The sequence below is a fragment of the Dama dama genome, chromosome 7, assembly GCF_033118175.1.
Source record: "Dama dama isolate Ldn47 chromosome 7, ASM3311817v1, whole genome shotgun sequence".
In the NCBI taxonomy this organism is placed as follows: Eukaryota; Metazoa; Chordata; class Mammalia; order Artiodactyla; family Cervidae; genus Dama; species Dama dama.
The window spans coordinates 36,518,840-36,540,352 of NC_083687.1; positions in this window are offsets into that span (position 1 = coordinate 36,518,840).

Below are 21,513 nucleotides of genomic sequence, written 5' to 3' on the forward strand. Positions count from 1 at the left end.
TTCAGGGCAGAAAGAGAGACACAGACAGAGAACAGGTTTGTGGATACAATGCGGGACGGAGAGGGCAAGTTGAATTGAGAGAGTAACATTGAAACACAGTCCATTATCATCTGTAAAATGTTAACAGACAGCTGGTGGGCGGTGGCTGTATGACACAGGAAGCTCACCCCATCTGTGTGACGACCTGGAGAAGCGGGACGGGGTGCGAGTGGGGGACTCAAGGGGGAGGGGGTATGTGTACACTTATGGCTGATTCACATCGCCGTAAAGCAGAAACCAACACATTGTAAAGAAATTATACTCCAGTTAAAAGTAAATTCAAAAAATAATATATACATCCATCAAATTCTCATGTTATATATTTAAATATCTTACAGTTTTATTTGCCAAATCTGTCTCAAACAATACTCTGCTTGCTAATCACTATTCATGACATTTGATTTATACATGTTGGTGTCTACAAACGAAAACGAAGAACTTTGCACTATCTCCTGAGAAAGCCAAAATGGAGACTTTTTCAATGCTTAAATATCACTTAAGGAAAAGGATTAATAATTAAGTTGTTATCAGTGGATGATTAGCCCCTCAGCCTCTGGCCTCACTTTTAACTCGACCCTGCTTCTCCTCTTTCTAGTGCTTTGGTATGTTCCTTATCTTTGAGGCCAAATTTATCAAGTCAGCTTCCATACAAATGTTATAACTGGGTGCTTAGTCCCCAGAGGTGACAAAGTCCCTTATCACTTGATGCTTCTTGTGTGAAATGAAAGCCTCCCCCTGTATCATTTGTGTTTTTAAAGTAGATCTAAAAGGCTGAGGGTAGGTATCACTGTGGGAGAGGTTTTGTTTTCCAAGCTGGATTCCTCTTGTCCGGACTAGACTGGTGGTATATGAAATTTTTCAGGCTGCTTGAGCAGCAGTGGCTGTCTTATGCTTGTATACATATACCCATCACACACACATACACACACACACTCTCCCCACATAATAAATGACTGGCATGCAAAGAAAGTCATGTTCCCATTTTCCAGTGACTGAAGATAAAAAATTTAGCCTTATCTTGCTGCCCTAATTCTCTTCTCTTCAGAGTAAGATGTGAATGAAAAAAAGTGAAAATCCCACACAAAACCTTCAAATCAGAAGAGAATTTTAACATTCCTCCTTCATTTTCTTAAAATAAAAGTATTCAAATAAATACAAATGCATAGATATCAATATATTCATATAGATATACATAAAGGGTAGCTGAAGGATCTTCTAACAAGGATGTCATTAACTTTGGTGTGGAAGGTCTGTGACAGTGTTTATGATGACCAGTCCCTGAAATGTTTGACATTTTTCATGTGCCTGAAATATATTCTTTCTGAACACTTCAGATCATACAGCGTTTGTGGGGCTACATGCAAAAACTGAGAAACTTGCTCTTGTTTTCCTATCACCACCTCAAATTTTGAACTTCTGGGGGTGTCTTATAAACAGAAGTCTCATCTGAAATGGCTTCTGTTAAAATGTCGATGTGTTGCATTTGAAAATATATTTTTACTATTTGTTACCATAACAGCTGGAATTTTTGACTACTTTTCCATTCTGTGGGAAGTTTTCCATTTTTAAATCTGAGTGTTTGTGTTAAAGTTATAGGAACTTTGCATAACAGTCTTTAAAACTTAATGCTTTCATCAAATTTTGGAACTAGAAAATAGGATCAGGGTGACCTGATTTCTCTCAGTCCGTTTGGTTACTGAGTGGAATCCACATCAGATGGTGACCATTCTGCTCCTTATACAATTCCTGGGAAGTCAGTCCACAGTTTCCTTTAATGATCCATCCACCCCAGGACTCAACAGCTCAGATTGTTGAAATTTCTTGTTATATATACCTTAAAGCTCAAAGTCATTCCATGTTTTGTTTTCCATTTTCTATGGAATTTGAAACCTCTCTAGTCTAACAATTCCTAATACATTTTGATGTGATTATTACATGATCTTGTACATAATATACTAAAGGTAAGCCATCTTAAACATTTAGCATTTCTGATGTCTTCCTTTGCACTCTATATTTTGTATATTGGGGCATATGAATAAATAATCATGATTGAGATTGTTTCAAACCTTCATAATTTTCAAAGCAATTTTTATATCCATGCTGGTCTTACTCTCATTGTGATAAACAAGGAGACAAGGGTTTCATGCACTTAGGGAAGAAAGAAATCTGGGAAGGAAGGAAAGAAGTTAAGGTGATGTGTAATGAATGGTTGAATAGAGCAGGAAATGGATGTAAGAACATGAAATAATGGGATGCTTACGTATTTCATTGGCCAAGCTATGTAAGATAGATGTGTCTGTCAAGAAGAGTTGCCCTTTTCTGATTCACTAATTTTTGAAGCAAAATCAAAGCCTCATATTTTTGCAGACTCTTGCCTGATTGAATCCCATCCTGACAAAGTTGGCACACAGATGCTCCGCACACAGGTGTGTACACAGACCTTGACAAGTGAAATGAGCCGATTTGCATTGTGGATACCAATCGCTCTTTGGTCTGCCCCTCTTTCCCTCCAATTTTCTCTACTCCTCCTGCATGTTCTTCCGGGTAGGATGTGGGAAATGGGTAGCTCAAACACACACATTAAAAGTTGTAGGGATAAAGTTGACTCCGTTACAAATTAAAGGTACACTGCTGGCTCAGCAGTAAAGAACCCAGCTGCCAATGCAGGAGACCCGGGATCGGTTTCCTGAGTGGTGAAGATCCCCCGGACAAGGAAATGGCAACTCATTCCAGTATTCATGCCAGGGAAATCCCGTGGACAGAGGAGCCTGGTTGGTTACGGTCCATGGGGTTGCAAAAAGAATCAGGCACAAATTAGTGACTAAATAACAAAATCAGGGAAGTCTTTCCCCCATCATTTCCTCTTTCTGGCCACTGCTGAATATGATTTAAAAACTGGAGATTTGGAGTTGTAATTGAAAATCAGAAATATATACTAATTTTCCAATTGAAGGAGGAATCTCTAAACTCAGTCCATGCATGCTTAAAATCTTAGAACTTCATTAAGTTGTGATGACTACAGTGAGACAGTCAAGGTTGAGAAATAGAAGCTCAGTCTTCTCTCCCCAGCAAGACAGTTGCCAGATGATGCTGTGCTCTGAGCTTGTTCTCTTGGCCTCTGTCCTGCTTGTCTCCTGCATGCGGAGCAGGAAAACTTAAAAATCTATTATGATTTGGGGCCTCAGATACCCAATGGCAAAAATTTTCCCCAATCCCACAAAGAAAACAATCTTTTTTTTTTTTTTTTGGAAAATTTAAGGGAAGATTTATGGACACTCAGGTTTATAAAACCATTTGGCGCTTCATAGTTGGCAGGCTGGTTGCTTTGAGAGTTCAAAGTTTGGACTGACCACACCACTCCTGCTACCACTCCCTCCTCCTTCTTTAATAGTTCAATTTAGTTTCTACATTGATACCTAAGAGGCTAGTCGTTTAAACTATGGATGAAGGTACATGAAATTTTACAGAAGACAGGGATAAAGACCATCACCAAGAAAAAGAAATGCAAAAAGCAAAATGGCTGTCTGAGGAGGCCTGAATATGAAGCCAAGTGAGCCTTAGGAAGCATCACTATGAACAAAGCTAGTGGAGGTGATGGAATTCCAGTTGAGCTACTTCAAATCCTGAAAGATGTTGCTGTGAAAGTGCTGCACTCAATATGCCAGCAAATTTGGAAAAGTCAGCAATGGCCATAAGACTGGAAATGGTCAGTTCTGATTTCAGGCCCACAGAAAGACAATGCCAAAGAATGCTCAAACTACCACACAAATGCACTCATCTCACACTCTAGTAAAGTAATGCTTAAAATTCTCTAAGTCAGGCTTCAGCAGCATGTGAAAGTGAACTTCCAGATGTTCACGCTGGTTTTAGGAAAGGTAGAGGAACCAGAGATCAAATTGCCAACATCTGCTGGATCATTGAAAAGGCAAGAGAGTTCCAGAAAACATCTATTTCTGCTTTGTTGACTGTGCCAAAGCCTTTGACTGTGTGGATCACAATGAACTATAGACAATTCTGAAAGTGATGGGAATACCAGACCACCTGAGCTACCTCTTGAGAAACCTGTATGCAAGTCAGGAAGCAACAGTTAGAACTGTACATGGAACAACAGACTGGTTCCAAATGGGAAAAGGAATATATCAAGACTGTATATTGTCACCCTGCTTATTTAGCTTATATGCAGAGTACATCTTTAGAAATGCTGGGCTGGAAGAAGCACAAGCTAGAATCAAGATTGCCGAGAGAAAAGCCAACCTCAGATATAGAGATGACACCACCCTTATGCAGAAAGTGAAGAAGAACTAAAGAGCCTCTTGATGAAAATGAAAGAGGAGAGTGAAAAAGTTGGCCTAAAGCTCAACATTCAGAAAGCTAAGATCATGGCATCTGGTCCCATCACTTCACGGCAAATAGATGGGGAAACAGTAGAAAGAGTGGCTGACTATATTTTCCTGGGCTCCAAGATTGCTGCAGATGGTGATTGCAGCCATGAAATTAAAAGACCCTTACTCCTTGGAAGGAAAGTCATGACTAACCTACACAGCATATTAAAAAGCAGAAACATTACTTTGCCAACAAAGGTCCATCTTGTCAAGGCTATGGTTTTTCCAGTGGTCATGTATGGATGTGAGAGTTGGACAATAAAGAAAGCTGAGTGCTGAAGAATTGATGCTTTTGAACTGTGGTGTTGGAGAAGACTCTTGAGAGTCCCTTGGACTGCAGGGAATTCCAACCAGTCCATCCTAAAGGAGATCAATCCTGGGTGTTCATTGGAAAGACTGATGTTGAAGCTGAAACTCCAATACTTTGACCATCTCATGTGAAGAGCTGACTCATTTGAAAAGACCATGATGTGGGAAAGGTGAAGGCAGGAGGAGAAGGGGATGACCAAGGATGAGATGGTTGGATGGCATCACTGACTCAATGGACATCATTTTTGGTAGACTCCGTGAGTTGGTGATGGACAGGGAGGCCTGGCGTGCTGTGGTTCATGGGGTCACAGAGAGTTGGACACAACTGAGTGACTGAACTGAACTGAACTGAAGCATATATATATTTTTTCCATTTCTTTATATTAGTTGGAAGCTACTTACTTTACAATATTGTAGTGGTTTTTGCATACATTGACATGAATCAGTCATGGATTTACATGTGTTCCCCATCCTGAACCCCCCTTCCTCCTCCCACCCCATCCCATCCCTCTGGGTCATCCCAGTGCACCAGCCCCGGGCACTTGTCTCATGCATCCAACCTGGACTGGCGATACCTGAGTGAATACACAGCTAGAGGCTCAAGACTTAAGAGTCACCATTTGCTTACTCACTTCTCCTTTCCTTTCCTCATTTCACATCTGTCACTAGATTTCTCAGATGATTCTTCCAGAGAGTGGTCGTTTCCACCTGCCTCTGATGTGAAATGCACGAAAAATAGTTTTGATCTTTGACAGACATATCAACTTCAGTTTTTCTAAGTATGAGCACCAAATAAATTCTGACATGGGTATTACTGACCTCATGTCTACCTACTGGGATTGATCCATGTTTGCAATCACAATTTAGAAAAGTACATAGGAAAATATCACATGATGTGAATTTCAGTTGCAAATATTGGGAATCTTCAATCCATTTGTTGTCATAACTGAGAAATTTAGAAAATGTCTGAAACTGTATATATGCAATTTTATATACTGTTTTATATTAGATATAGTTTATATATATATATATAAATTTAAATATAGCTAACAAAGTTTATTTGTATTAAATACTTTTTACCTTTATCAAGAAAGGGCAAAACAAATTCAGACTTTCATGTTATTGTGTTTGATCTTTCCACTTAACCTTCTCAATCAAGTTCTAGTTTTCACTCTAAATTGAGTGAAATCCACACCAAGTTTGTTTTCTCCCCAAGCTTATTAAATACTTCATCAAGGGGTCATCTTCATGTATTTTCTGACCTCTAAATTTCACCAGAGCAAACCCACAGTTTGTCTTAAAACCTCATGAGAGTCTGCCAGCCTTGGCCTCTTGATCATTTGTTTGAGATTTTCATAATAATGACACATTTCTGGGTATGTAGGTGCACATATCCATGCTTTTCTACAATATTATGGCAAAAGCCTTGGTCAGTGGGTTTCACAGGGAGTGGGGAAGCTGTATTTTTATTATTAGAGTCACCCCTGGGGCCTGGGTAAAATGCAGATTGCAGAAAAGAAGACATGACCATTCCAAGAACTTTGGCCTTTGACCCAGAAATATATCATAATGGGTCTCTGGCTGAATTTCCACAGTGAATCTTAGCATAGTAAAACTGACAACCATGAGTTTTTTGGAAATGTTTACGCTGTAGTTTCTTAACCACATGTGAACACCATCGAGGCATTTATAAATAATCTTTGGATTCTTTTTTTTTTTTTTTTTAACTTTTTTTTTTTTTTTTTAATTAGTTGGAGGCCAATCACTTCACAATATTTCAGTGGGTTTTGCCATACATTGATAAGAATCAGCCATGGATTTACATGTATTCCCCATCCCAATCCCCGCTCCCACCTCCCTCTCCACCCGATTCCCCCGGGTCTTCCCAGTGCACCAGGCTGGAGCACTTGTCTCATGCATCCCACCTGGGCTGGTGATCTGTTTCACCATAGATAGTATACAGGCTGTTCTTTTGAAACATCCCACCCTCACCTTCTCCCACAGAGTTCAAAAGTCTGTTCTGTACTTCTGTGTCTCTTTTTCTGTTTTGCATATAGGGTTATCGTTACCACCTTTCTAAATTCCATATATATGTGCTAGTATGCTGTAATGTTCTTTATCTTTCTGGCTTACTTCACTCTGTATAAGGGGCTCCAGCTTCAAGTTCACAAACATTTGTCTGACCTTGAGAAAGGCCACGGGGAGAGTATATGGAATGTCGAATCTGGAATAACTGAATTAAATGAGATAATGTATGTGATAATTCTCTGTGACTTGTAACTACAAGACTAATGTTGATCATTGGTATGTACAGTTTGATTATTTTCTTTAGGTTCCATAGAATAAGATTTAGGTTAGGTCAGATATTTGGTTTCTGTATGTGTCACAGTGAAACATAAATTGAATTAGGTTCAGATAAATGATTCTGTTCTTGCTTTGGTATACCAGTTTTCTATTGGTTCTACACCCCTTCTACCCCTATTTGTAGGGAATGTTACTTTCTTCTGCTTTATCTCTGTCTCTTTCTCTTAGAAATCATCTGTACCCCACCTGAGTCTATTTTAAGTTAAGTTTTGAAGGTGGGGCTGACCCTATTTCCTCACTCTAGGGATGGCCCGCTGTCTTGATCTGAGCACTCAGGATTCACCTAATTTGTTCATGGCGGGCTTGTGAGTATTGCTAACTTAACTATACTTGCCTCTGGGACTTTGCTAGAACTTTTGGGGTGAATAAGGATACAGCTTCTAGTAGCTGCATTTTCTGTTCTGTGGGGACAGCCTGCCTTTCTACCTGGAGCTAAGGAGAGGGATGGACAAAAGAGACACATTCCTGATAATAAAGGTTGGAGTCTGCTCCTTTCCATTCTCCAACTCAGTCCCACTGAACTTCCCTGCTCTGTGATCCAAAGAACATCTCCATGTTTTTGTCTGTTTAATTTGCTTCACAGAAGCCTCTGTTCCTGGCAATGGAATGTTCTGGTTTCTTCCCACCGCCATTCACTGGCTGGCTAGTGGTTGTGTTACTTTGAACTTGACAGTCATGTGTCCTCATGTTCAGTGTTTTCTTGTGTAAAATTAAATTATTAAATTGTAGCATTAGAAATCAAACAGTATCCAGTAATGAAAATATTTCAGGAGTGCTATCAATTTATGGGAGTTGGGTGATGTTAAATGAGTTGTTATCAGCCTCAATCCAAAAATGGAGAAGGGGTCATCTGTGGAACTTAAACAGAGTTTGCAGGGGAGGACACCTTGAAGAACTGTGATTGTGTCTGGGAAATTTTAAGAGGAGGGAGCCAGGGGAAGATGTTCAGTGATCTCATTTTGTTTCCTTCCATCCATCTCCTATTATGGCTTCCCATTTGTTGATCCCAACAGGAAGACAGAAAGTAAGGTGGCCTGTTGATGTGATCCCTAGGCCATCCCACAGAGGCCATAAACATGGTGGAGAAGGAAGAAAGTATATCCAGAAGGGCAAAGAGAAGGTATCTGGCATGGCAGATAATCTTGGACTTGTCTTTCAGTTCTAAAATAAAATGAGGATGAATAAAAGTCTAGAATGACATGACATTGGGATTCGTTTGGATTAATGTACACATGTGAGTGAGAAAAGAGAAAGGAAATCTTACATTACTCCCCCTCTTTTCTGCACATTTAATATCCCAGTTCATTGAAAGCATGACTTATTAGACCAATGTTTTACTGTTTCAAGTGACAGGTAAACGAGTTAGGTAATTTACTATTTAAATAAGACAATAAATCCATTCAAATTATTCTTGAACGTTGCTTTTAAAAATTAGAATAGGACTTTAAGTATTGATTTTGAATATAGATTTAGAAAAGTGCTTTTCTTTTGTATGCAGTAGAGTTGAATAGCTTTAACTTACTCATCTAATATGTGCTTTAAAAAAACAGAAAAGTAAACTTACAGATGTGTAGAACAAACTAGTGGTTAGTAGTGGGTTGGGGGTTATTTAGTGATGGTGAGTGTACTAACTATTGCATATAAGTTAGTCTGAAGGATGTTTTGTACAACATAGGTAATGTATCCAATGTTTTGTAGTAATTATAAATAGAAAACAATCTTTAAACATTGTATATATTTTTAAATAAAATAGAAGACAGACAAGAATTTGTTTTAAAAAACTAACCACTAAGCGGAGGCCTCGTGTTTCATCTGGTTTCTCTTCTAAGGAGGTATAGGAATTTTTCTAAATGCTTGAGAAAGCCTGACCATGTTAGGCTTATTGCAAGACCGCAAAGGATGTATAAAACCACATATACCATGACGGTGAAGAAAGCTGAGTGCCAGAGAATTGATGCTTTTGAACTGTGGTGTTGGAAAAGACTCTTGAGAGTCCCTTGGACTGCAAGGAGATCCAATCAGTCCATCCTAAAGGAGATCAGTCCTGGGTGTTTATTGGAAGGACTGATGCTGAAGCTGAAACTCCAATACGTTGGCAACGTATTGCAATGAGTCATGCAACAGTTGACTCATTGGAAAAGAACCTTATGCTGGGAAGGATTGGGGGCAGGCGAAGGGGATGATAGAGGATGAGATGGCTGGATGGCATCACTGACTCGATGGAAAAGGGTTTGTGTAGACTCCGGGAGCTGTTGATGGACAGGGAGACCTGGTGTGCTGTAATTCATGGGGTTGCAAAGATTCAGACACTACTGAGTGACTGAACTGTACTGAACCATTCTTGTGGGTGATTTAAAGAATGTTCAAGAGTAAGGTTTTCTCCATACAAATTTCCCCCACTTATTTAACTCCTAAGTAAGATACACCTGCATTGTCATGGCACAATAGAATATTTAGACTTGCTGTTGTTCAGTCCTAAATCGTGTCCAACATTTAGGACATCTAAATGCATCTCTACAAATTGCAGCATGCAGAATCCCCTAACTTTCAGAATATTCAGAAAGAATAATTCTGTATAAAGATATGGAAGTCTTATGAATTTAAAAGAAAGCCTGTTCAATTCCTGTTCTATGTTAGAACTGCATCCTTGTAGTTACGAATTCTAAATGTATGCGTGTTAACCTACAATACAGAAACACCGCCCTCCTCCTTGGTGATAGTGACGGTCTGTGTCTATACTTCAGTTCAGTTCAGTTCAGTTCAGTCGCTCAATCATGTCCAACTCTCTTCAACCGATGAATTGCTACAGGCCAAGCCTCCTTGTCCATCAACAACCCCCGTAGATTACTCAAACTCAAGTCCATCGAGTTGGTGATGCCATCCAGCCATCTCATCCTCTGTCGTTTCCTTCTTCTCCTGTCCCCAATCTTTCCCGGATCACGGTCTTTTCCAATGAGTCAACTCATCCCATGAGGTGCCCAAATATTGGATTTTCAGCCTCAGCATCAGTCCTTCCAATGAACACCCGGGACTCATCTCCTTTAGGTTAGACTGGTAGGATCTCCTTGCAGTCCAAGGGACTCTGAAGATTCTTCTCGAGCACCACAGTTTAAAGGCATCAATTATTCAGCACTCAGCTTTCTTCACGGTCCAACTCTCACATCCATTCATGACCACTAAAACAACATAGCCTTGATAGGACAGACCTTTGTTGGCAAAGTAATGTCTCTACTTTTTTTTTTTTTTTTTTTTTGACTTCATTCATCTATTTATTCATTTCCTAAGAAATATTTTTTTTTATTTTTATTATTATTATTATTATTTTTTCCAGTGGGTTGCAGTGTCTATAGTAAGGGAAGTAAAACAGGCTTCTTCTGTTGCGGATGCATCTCCTGTGCCCTGCCCACCAGAGAGGTCTGTGTGTGGCCATCTCCATCTATGCATACCTTGTGTATGGGTCAACCACAGTTCTCTAGCACCCCTGCCAAGAACTTTGTCTTGGGCACTGGAGGTGCAAACTACAGAGTCACAAGATTTTATTCCATCCCAAAAGGTTCATCAGAAAAGTATAATCCATAGGAGTGAAAACAGGCAGCCTGGAAAAGAACACAAACCATGACCAAGATCATGGTCTTGAACATCTACATAAATTTAAGAGAAAAATCTCACCAAACTGTTTGATATATATTCTCAAATAACACTTTTTATTGGCTGCCAGCATGTAAAGGTGGAGCATTCATAATCTGGAGGTCACAGTGTAGACTCTTTCCTCGTACAAAGTCTGCTGTCTCATTCCTTTCTATTTGCATTGGTGAACTGCAGTCTTTGCACCCAGTGGTAGAGTGCAAAGATGAGGGATTTGACCGAGAAAAAAATTCAACCTCACATCACTTGTAGGAAGTGTGAATTGTTATTTCATTCTAAAGATAGCCATTTTTCTTGAGTTTATTATATGCACTAGGCAGTTTAAGAGATGCTTATGTAGTCTACATTGTCACATTCATATTTTTATTCACACGATCATACATGGCAGGGATGAATCTCTAGTTATTTCATAGCTAGAGAACTTCTTTCTCTCCCGCTTTGCTTTTCCCTCCTACATATTAGACTTTGTTGTAAGTTTTAAACATTCTTTTATTTAAATCTTTTAAAGATTTCTTTTCTTTCCAGACCTTCTACCACAAACTGCTCCATCAATATCCTGGGTGATCCCCAGCCCATGAATTAATATCCCTGGAATCCCCTTCTGCTCCCTCTAATACTGGTTCCATTCTTCAGCGGGACTTAGTTATAAACATAGAACTATAATTGTGTCTCTGCTCCCTAAACCCTTGGATGGCTACCCTTTTTCCCTAGAAGAAAGCCCACTTTTCTTCCCACTTTCCTGGGTCTCTCCTAGATCTGGCCCTTGCTTGGGCTTCAGCTTCACTCCTGCTCTGTCCTCTCCTCTCTCCAGTCCAGCTACACCAGACCTGAACAGTTCCCTGAACATACCATTATCCTGCACAATCTTCCTTGCCTTGTTTTGCTTTGCCTAGTACATTTTTTCCTTAGTTTGTTCAGCTTCCTCCCATGTATCTTTTAGATTTTTAGCTTCTGCACCAGTTCCTTGGACAGTGACTCCTCACCCTTTTGACTAGGAGCTGAGTTTCCTTGCTGTCTGCTCCCACAGTGTGAGTCCTTCCTGTTTCCACAGCTCTTCACGTTTGTGATTACTTGTTCAAATACCTGTCTTTTCCACTAGAATAAATCTTAATGAAACCAGTGACCTCACCTGTCCCATTTATCAAAGGATTTTCTTTCTATAATGTAGAATCTGGTGCTGGGGAGGTATTCAGTAAACCGTTGTCAAATACATAAAGATTTTAATGAAAACAGAGAACTGGAGAGGTTGAATCTCCTGCCCTGATTCATACAAGTTATACCTCTGGCCACACCTGGATTAGAACCCACGTGTGTTTATCAAGAGTGTCCAGCTTTCCCTCCATTTGACTGCTACCTTCAGGAAGGGCTGGTGTGACTAGAAAGGATCATTTATATTTTTGCTGTTTTCTGCCCTTGGAAAAGTATTTTGGATCTGGTTTTATATAATGGACGGTTCTAAGATCTTTGTGATAATAGAACATATACTTTTAAAGAGTATTTTGAAAATTATAGATTCCTGCTTAGTGATATTTCTACATGTTTTAGAAAGTTATATAATCCAGAATGTTCTTGTGAAAACTATTATTAACTACTTTTAATTTTCATCTTGAATTTTATGTTAAAATTTAAAGTAAGTATTTTTTGCTTTGTTATTATTTATTTTTTTATTTTATCGTCTTCTAAGGGCTTCCCTGTTGGCTCAGATATTAAAGAATCCACTTGCAATGAAGGAGACCTGAGTTCGATCCCTGGGTTGGGAAGATACCCTGCAGGAGGGCATGGCAACCCACTTCGATATTCTTGCCTGGAGAATTCCATGGATGGAGGAGCCTGATGGGCTACAGGCTTTAAGTCACAATGAGTTGCACATGACTGAGTGAATAAGACACACATACCACTACCAAATACTTATTCACTATAAGGTTGTGTAGGGTGTGGTGGTACCCCAAGTTTATACATCAGTATTATGCAGATACTTTTAATGTATTGATGGTGGACTAACCATATAGAAATCTTGCTATTTGCAATAACATGAATGAATCTTGAGCTCATTCAGTTCAGTTCAGTTCAGTCGCTCAATCATGTCAGACTCTTTGAGACCCCATGAATCGCAGCACACCAGGCCTCCCTGTCCATCACCAACTCCTGGTGTTTACTCAAATTCATGTTCATCGAGTCGGTGATGCCACCTAGCCATCTCATCCTCTTCTGTCCCCTTCTCCTCCTGTCTCCAATCCCTCCCAGCATCAGGGTCTTTTCCAATGAGTCAACCCTTTGCATGAGGTGGCCAAAGTATTGGAGTTTCAGCCTCAGCATCAGTGCTTCCAATGAACACCCAGGACTGAGCTCCTTTAAGATGGAATGGTTGATTGGATCTCCTTGCAGGCCAAGGGCTCTCAGGAATCTTCAACAACACCACAGTTCAAAAGCATCAATTCTTCGGTGCTCAGCTTTCTTTACAGTCCAAATCTCATATTCATACATGACCACAGGAAAAACCATAGCCTTGACTAGACAGACCTTTGTTGGAAAAGTAATGTCTCTGCTTTTTAATATGCTATCTAGGTTGGTCATAACTTTCCTTCCAAGGAGTAAGGGTCTTTTAATTTCATGGCTGCAATCACCATCTGCAGTGATTTTGGAGCCTAAAAATTAAAGTCAGCCACTGTTTCCACTGTTTCCCATCTACTTCCCACAAAGTGATGGGACCAGATGCCATGATCTTAGTTTTCTGAATGTTCAGCTTTAAGCCAACTTTTTCACCCTCTTCTTTTACTTTTATCAAGATGCTTTTTAGTTCCTTTTCACTTTCTGCCATAAAGGTGGTGTTATCTGCATGTCTCAGGTTATTGATATTTCCTGAGCTCATTATGCTACATGAAATAAGTACAAGAAAGACAAATGCTGTATGATCACACTTAAATGTGGAATCAAACAGCAACCACGAGGAACAAAACATAAATACAAAGAACAGATTGGTGGTTTGGGTGGGCAGCCAACATGGATGAAGTGGGTTAAAAGGTACAAATTTACAGTTATATATAAATCCTGGGGTTATAAAACAGAGCATGATGACTCTAGTTAATAATAGTATATCAAGAACAGACTTTTGGACTCTGCAGGAGAAGGTGAGGGTGGGATGTTTCGAGAGAACAGCATGAATATTATCTATAGGGAAACAGATCGCCAGCCCAGGTGGGATGCATGAGATAAGTGCTCGGGCCTGGTGCACTGGGAAGACCCAGAGGAATCCAGTGGAGAGGGAGGTGGGAGGGGGGACCGGGATGGGGAACACATGTAACTCCACGGCTGATTCATGTCAATATATGACAAAACCCACTGCAATGTTGTGAAGTAATTTGCCTCCAACTAATAAAAATAAAAAAATAAAAAAATAATAAATGGATAACCAAAAAAAAAAAAAAAGAATTAATAATGCAAGATATATACATTTCAGTTACTTAAATCAAGTTATCAAAAACTAAAATAAAGGGTGTCCTGTTAAAAAATAATAATAATAGTATATCGCACACTTGAAAATTCCAAAGAGAGTAGATCTTAAAAGTTCTCACCACTAGAAAGGAATCATAACGATGTGTGATGATGGATATTAACTAGATTTACTATGGTGATTATTTTCCATCTGAACCACCAGGGAAGCCCCTATTTGCAGTATATACAAATAGCATATCATTGTGTTGTACATCTAAAACTTGTATGATGCTGTATGTCAATTATATTAATATCTCAATCTAAAAAAAAAACCATGAAAAAACAGGAGAGAGAGACTTTGATCATATACATTTCTATGTTCCTTATGGTCTTATTTCACCTATATTAATTGACCTAAGAATCTATGCCCACGTAGCCCTGAGTAACATGATGACTTGAGACACTTTACTGACAAGAAGAGAGAAAAGAAAGAGAGTCTAAGTTTTAATATTCATGCAACAGGCATTTGACCTTAGAAAGAAGAAAATAAGACTTCCCAGATTTTACTGATAAATCCTCTGCCTTTTGTCCCAGTGGTGAAAAGTGAAAGTGAAAGCTACTCTGTCATCTCTGACTCTTTTTGACTCCATGGGCTGTATTCTCCAGGCCAGAATACTGAAGTGGGTAGCTGTTCCCTTCTCCAGGGAATCTCCCCCACCCAGGGATCTAACCCAGGACCCCGCATTGCTGGCGGATACTTTACCGGCTGAGCCACAAGGGAATATGCCAAGCAAGGAGGAAATGCTTAGTTTTCCACTCTTATTTAGCCAGGGTAAAGCAACCTAGGAATATGCTTGTGTATTCTGTGATGTGTTTCCTTACTTATATTATTTATTAGTTTATTTGCATTTTAATATATGTGGTATAATATAAGAGATGTGGTTACCTTATAGATGTGTACAAATCCATGTAGTAATATGGTAATATGTTGCATTTTTACCAAAGAAGATAATTATTTCTGAATTCTGCCTTTCATACAAAGTAAAATTCCTATGTCTCACTGTAAGAAATAATTTCTGAAGGGTATTGAAGACATATATATCTATATAGTTGGTTGTGAGTGATGTTAAAAATGGAGTTTGTAAATATCCATTATCTCATCTATGTTGTATTTGACTATAATTCTAAATTGGACAATATTATTATACATTATTAATGAAATGAAATGAAACATGTGAAATGAATGAGTTATATTTAAAGATGCAACTACTTTGTAAGTGATGCATTTGTAGCCCTATTTTATTATATGTTTTCTGATATGAGCAAAATATAAATAGAGATGTAGTGTTCTGAGGTGATTTAAATTTACGAGGGATAAAGGAAATAGAATTTTTGATTGATAGGAATACATTAAATATATTGATTTTACTTCTGAATTTTCTTTTTATATAGACTTCATAATAGGGCTTCAACTACATAAAAGGGAACCATTAAATAAGCTAGAGTTAGAAATTCATTTCAAATATTGAATGATTTAATTATGTTTTATTAGTGTCTCCTCCTTTTTTTTTCCATGTTGGATAGCATCTTGGATAGATTTGCATTGTATTTTTATAAACAGTGGTATATATTCATTTCTTTAAATAATTTTTTTTCACATCAACTGAAATGGAAAAGAAAAATAGCAATTATGAGGCATTAAAATCCACAAAATTTAGTCATTACATTGTTTATTTAAAATCTGATATATTATACAGTTTCTCCAATAAAGAGTACATTTGCATTACTCCAGTTCTATTTTTATATAATCATAATGGTTTTTGCCAAAGTATAGCAACTTTGTATAGCAAAGTATAGCAACTGTTCCATGTTCCACCTCTCAGGCCAGGTGCAAATGATGCTTGCTATTGCACTGGACGTTGGGACTCAGGTCCAGGGGGGCAGGTAGCAAAATGGTGTCAAGCAAACAGACAGGGAACAATTAAAGACTAAATTACATGAATTATGCCACTATCAACCGTTTGTTCACCATGAGGGGTGAGTAGGGTGTGGAGCTAACCAACATTATCCTCAGGATTATGCAAGTACTCTTAATGTATTACTTATGGACTAACCATGAAAAAATCTTGCTCTCTGTGATAGCATGGATGAACCTTGAGGGCATTATGCTATGCGAAATAAGTCAGATAAAGACAAATGCTATATGAGCTCCCTTAAATGAGGAATCAAAAACCAATAACCACAAAGAACAAAATATAAATCCAGAGAACAGTTTGGTGGTTTCCAGAGGCAGGGTTTGGGTGGGGGAGCCTGAATGGGTGAAGTGGATACAGATTTCCCATTATAAACAAGTCACAGGGATATAGTACAGAGTGTGGTGACTATAGTTAATAATAGTGTTTTGTATACTTGAAAGTTGCTAAGAGAGTAGATCTCGAAATACTCACCACAAGAAAAATTTGAAGCAGTGTGTGATGATGGGTCACACTAGTAAATCAACACTAGGATTACTGTGGTCATAGTTTTGCCATATATACAAATATCAAACCATTGTGTTGCATATCTAAAATATGTATGATGTTATATGTCAATTAAAAAATAACCTTCATCTTGGGGAAAAAGTAGAGGTAGACTTTGACCATATGTTCTACGGTCCCTCATATTCCTATTTCTCCTTTATTAACTGACAAAAGGATCTAGGAGGATATAGCCCTGAATAACTTGATGACTTGTGAAATTGTCCTGACATTGGAGGGGAAAGAAAGAGAGTCTAGATTGTAATACTTACTTCAACAGGCATTTGACCCCGGATAACAGAAAATAAGATTCCTCAGATTTTCCTGATAAACCCTCTGCCTTTTGCCACACTGGGGATCAAGAGTCAAAAGTTACCTTGAATGTTAAGTATAAAAACTCAATATTTTTCAAGGATTCCTTTATGTTAAGAATTTGTATTTATAGGTGGGTTTTTGAAATTATTCACATTTGCAAAATATTTAACTGATTTTGAGTTTACTACTTTACTCCTTTATATTAATAAAAATTTAATACTATCCTGAAACATAGCCTAATGCATTTTGGCATGAGAAATGAACATACCAATTCATAAATAACCAATTTATAAATAAATAATGTATTTTGAGAACTAGTTCAAACTACATTTATTAAATATTATGAAGGGTTAGTGTTTGAATTTAATCTTGCTGGTCCCAAATTCTTCATGAGAAAGAGATAAATATGTGAATACGTAATTAGTCCAGTTGTATTCATTTCTTTGGTGAATGTAAAAAAACTTAACAAAGTAACCCAAAGGAGAGAAGAACTGATTTGTCTGGGAAAGTTACAAGAGTTTTCAAAAAGGAAGTGAAATAGCATATGTAGGAGCTCCGCCAGGAGTAGATGGGGATGGGACTCCAGGTCGGAGAAGAGCTTATAAAAAGAAAGACATTTAAAACCCAAAGAGCACCACAGGTGTTGGAAAAGATGATGAATTCTATTGACTCTCTCCTATTTTGGGCAAGGACAGGCAAAAGCCTCAAAAGATCCCTAGCCTGTGACTCACACATCTCACTTGCTCCCTGCAGTTGTGTCCTTCCTATGAGTGGACTTCTGGGCAGACACATGGACATATGAGCCTAGGAGCGAACCCTCCACTCCTGTCTGTCCTGGAGACACGCCTCCTCACATGACCTCGGGAGAGAGCACTGGGTTCTATAGGTAAGATCCCCTGCAGAAGCAAATGGCAACCTAATCCAATACTTTTTTCTGGAAAATCCCATGGACAGCGGAGCCTGGTGGACTACAGTCCAGGAGGTCCCAAAAGTTTCAGACATGACTTAGCAACTAAACAGCCACAACAAGTAGATACTGGTAGTAAGAACAAATCAAAGAATTGTGATGACATTGGGCCTTTTATTTGTGTTGTGATTAGGCTTATTACAACTCATATTACTGAAGTTATTCTATATATGTAATGTAAGACTGCCTATATTTCATAAATATTAAACTTCATAACCATATGTGAGGCCTTGTTCTTCTTGTTATTGACCCCATGGACTGCAGCACACCAGGCTTTCCTGTCCTTCATTATCTCCTGGAGTTTGCTCAAACTCATGTCCATCGTGTCGGTGATAACATCCAACCATTTCATCCTCTGTCACCCCTTCTCCTCCTGCCCTCAATCTTTCCCAGCATTTGAGTCTTTTACAATGAATCAGCTCTTCGAATCAGGTGGCCAAAATATTAGACCTTTGACATTAGTACTTTGAATATTCAAGGTTGATTTCCTTTAGAATTGACTGGTTTCATCTCCTTTAATCCAAAGACTCTCAAGAGTACTTCCAGCACCCCTGTTCGAAAACATCAGTTCTTCAGTGCTCAGACTTCTTTACGGTACAACACTCATATCCTTACATGACAACTGGAAAAACCATACCTTGGAATATATAGTCATTCTCTGACAAAGTGATTACTCTGCTTTTTAGTATGCTGCTTAGATTTTTCATAGCTTTTCTTCCAAGGAGAAAGCATGTTTTAATTCCATGGCTATAGTCATCATCTACACTGATTATGGATCCCAAGAAAATAAAATACATGAGGCCTATCAAATACCTAACTCAAATTTTTCATCAAGATAAATGTGGTTATAGAATTATATAGCCTTAGGATAACCACATTTTGACTTTTTTCAACCAATTGCCATGTTTCTTTGTGATAACCTTTCTTATGGATTGGATAAAAAAAAAAAAAATCGGAATTTTATTCCAATCCGAAAGAAAGGCAGTCCCAAAGAATGTTCAAACTAATGCACAAATGCATTCATCTCACATGCTAGCAAAGTAATACTCAATATTCTTCAAGTAAGGCTTCAGCAATATGTGAACCATGGATTTAAAGATATTCAGGCCGGTTTTAGAAAAGGGAGAGGAACAAGAGATCAAATTGTCAACTTCTGCTGGATCATCGAAAAAGCAAGAGAATTCCACAAAAACATCTATTTCTGCTTTATTGACTGTGCCAAAGCCTTTGACTGTGTAGATCACAATAAACTGGAAAATTCTGAAAGAGATGGGAATACCAGACCACCTGACCTGCCTCTTGAGAAACTTATATGCAGATCAGGAAGCAACAGTTAGAACTGGACATGGATCAACAGACTGGTTAAAAATAGGAAAAGGAATACATCAAGGCTGTATATTGTCACCCTGCTTATTTAACATTTATGCAGAGTACATCTTTAGAAATGCTGGGCTGGAAGAAGCACAAGCTGGAATCAAGATTGCCAGGAGAAATATCAATAACCTCAGATATGCAGATGACACCACCCTTATAGCAGAAAGTGAAGAGGAACTAAAAAGCCTCTTAGTAAAAGTGAAAGAGGAGAGTGAAAAACTTGGCTTAAAGCTCACGATTCAGAAAACTAAGATCATGGCATCTGGTCCCATCACTTCATGGGAAGCATTGGAAGCAGTATCAGACTTTATTTCTTGGGCTCCAAAATCGCTGCAGATGGTGACTGCAGCCATGAAATTAAAAGGCCCTTACTCCTTGGAAGGAAAGTTATGACCAACCTAGGTAGCATATTAAAAAGCAGAGACATTGCTTTGCAAACAAAGTCCATCTAGTCAAGGCTATGGTTTTTCCTGTGGTCATGTATGTATGTGAGATTTGGACTGCAAAGAAAGATGAACACCGAACAACTGATGCTTTTGAACTGTGGTGTTGGAGAAGACTCTAGAGTGTCCCTTGGACTGCAAGGAGGTCCAACCAGTCCATCCTAAAGGAGCTCAGTCCTGGGTGTTCATTGGAAGGACTGATGTTGAAGCTGAAACTCCAGTACTTTGGCCACCTCATGCGAAGAGTTGACTCATTGGAAAAGACCCTGATGCTGGGAGGGATTGGGGCCAGGAGAAGGGGACGACAGAGGATGAGATGGTTGGATGCCATCACCGACTCATTGGACATGAGTTTGAGTAAATGCTGGGAGTTGGTGATAGACAAGGAGGCCTGGCATGCTGTGATTCATGGGGTCGCAAAGAGTCGGACATGACTGAGTGACTGAACTTAACTGAACTGAACCATGTTTCTTTAATGATTCTGATTTATATCTCAAAGTTGTATTCTTTATCACAGAGCATGACTCAAATTTACACTGAATCTACTATGTTCAGTAAGAAATCCTGTGGCTATTGACACAATAGGGGTATAAAATTAAAACAAAAATTAGGTGCTTAAAGTTGAAATTGGAGAAAAAGAAGAGAACCACAAATAAATGTAAAAATGTGCACTGAATAAAGCTCTAGGTGGTAGGAAAGAGTGACAATCTGGGTCTTTAAGAACAGTAGCCATATGGGGACACTTTATATTAAGACAGGGTACTCATTTGTCCATAAAGCTTCTACTTCCTGTGGACAGTTGGTATTCAATTCAGTTCAGTCACTTAGTCATGTCCGTCTCTTTGGGATGCTTCCTGGGGACAGTGGGTATTAATGAATTAAAAATTAGAACTTACATTGCTACAAGAATTTTAGGGAAGATGACACATTGGGTGTGGTAGGAAAAAAGTCACTTTTCTCAGCAAAAGAAATTTTAACCTTGGTGCATATTCTACAGTAATCAAGGTAATTAAAAAGCAGGCAGCTGTCCCATCTTTGAAAAACAATTTCACAAGTACCTGTTTCTAAAGTTTTCAGGCAGTACAAGAGAAGAACATCTGTATTTAATATTTCTTTAAAATCATGATTGTAACTGCTGTTTCCAAAGCCACCCACTTGAATGGTGGGAGACACAGTATTGTTATAAAAGTGACTCTAGATGCAAATGGTAATTCCATGGCTTAGAGTCCCCAATTGGCTTCCTGGAAGAAGGGTGAACTATCCTTCTTGGAGGAACTTTTCTCTCAGACAAAAGTAGAACTAAGAAGTAAGGGGTCAGGAGGCCATTAATATTTTCACACTAAGAACACCTTGGGTTGATTAGAACAGGTCTGTGTTGCTACTCCATTGCTTGGTCATTTGTATTGCTGTTGCTGGTATCTTATTCTGGATACTGTTGCCTACAGAGAGCTCAGTCTGCCTATAATGAAGGTCTGTGGGCTGAAACACTTCTGTCTTGCCACCAGAGCTTAGACTCCATCCTTTTCCCTGTCCTCAGTTGATGCAGGGAGTGGGCTCTTTCACAGAGAACCTTGAGGACCACATCTCACTAACCAGCATTCCTCAGAAAAGTTAAAATTCCTTTCTCCCTCTGTGTATTGAACTCCCTTCACTTAGATGACAGATTACATTTCTCATCTGTCCACTCCATTTTCAGGAATGCCATTCCAATTGATTCATCAGTTATC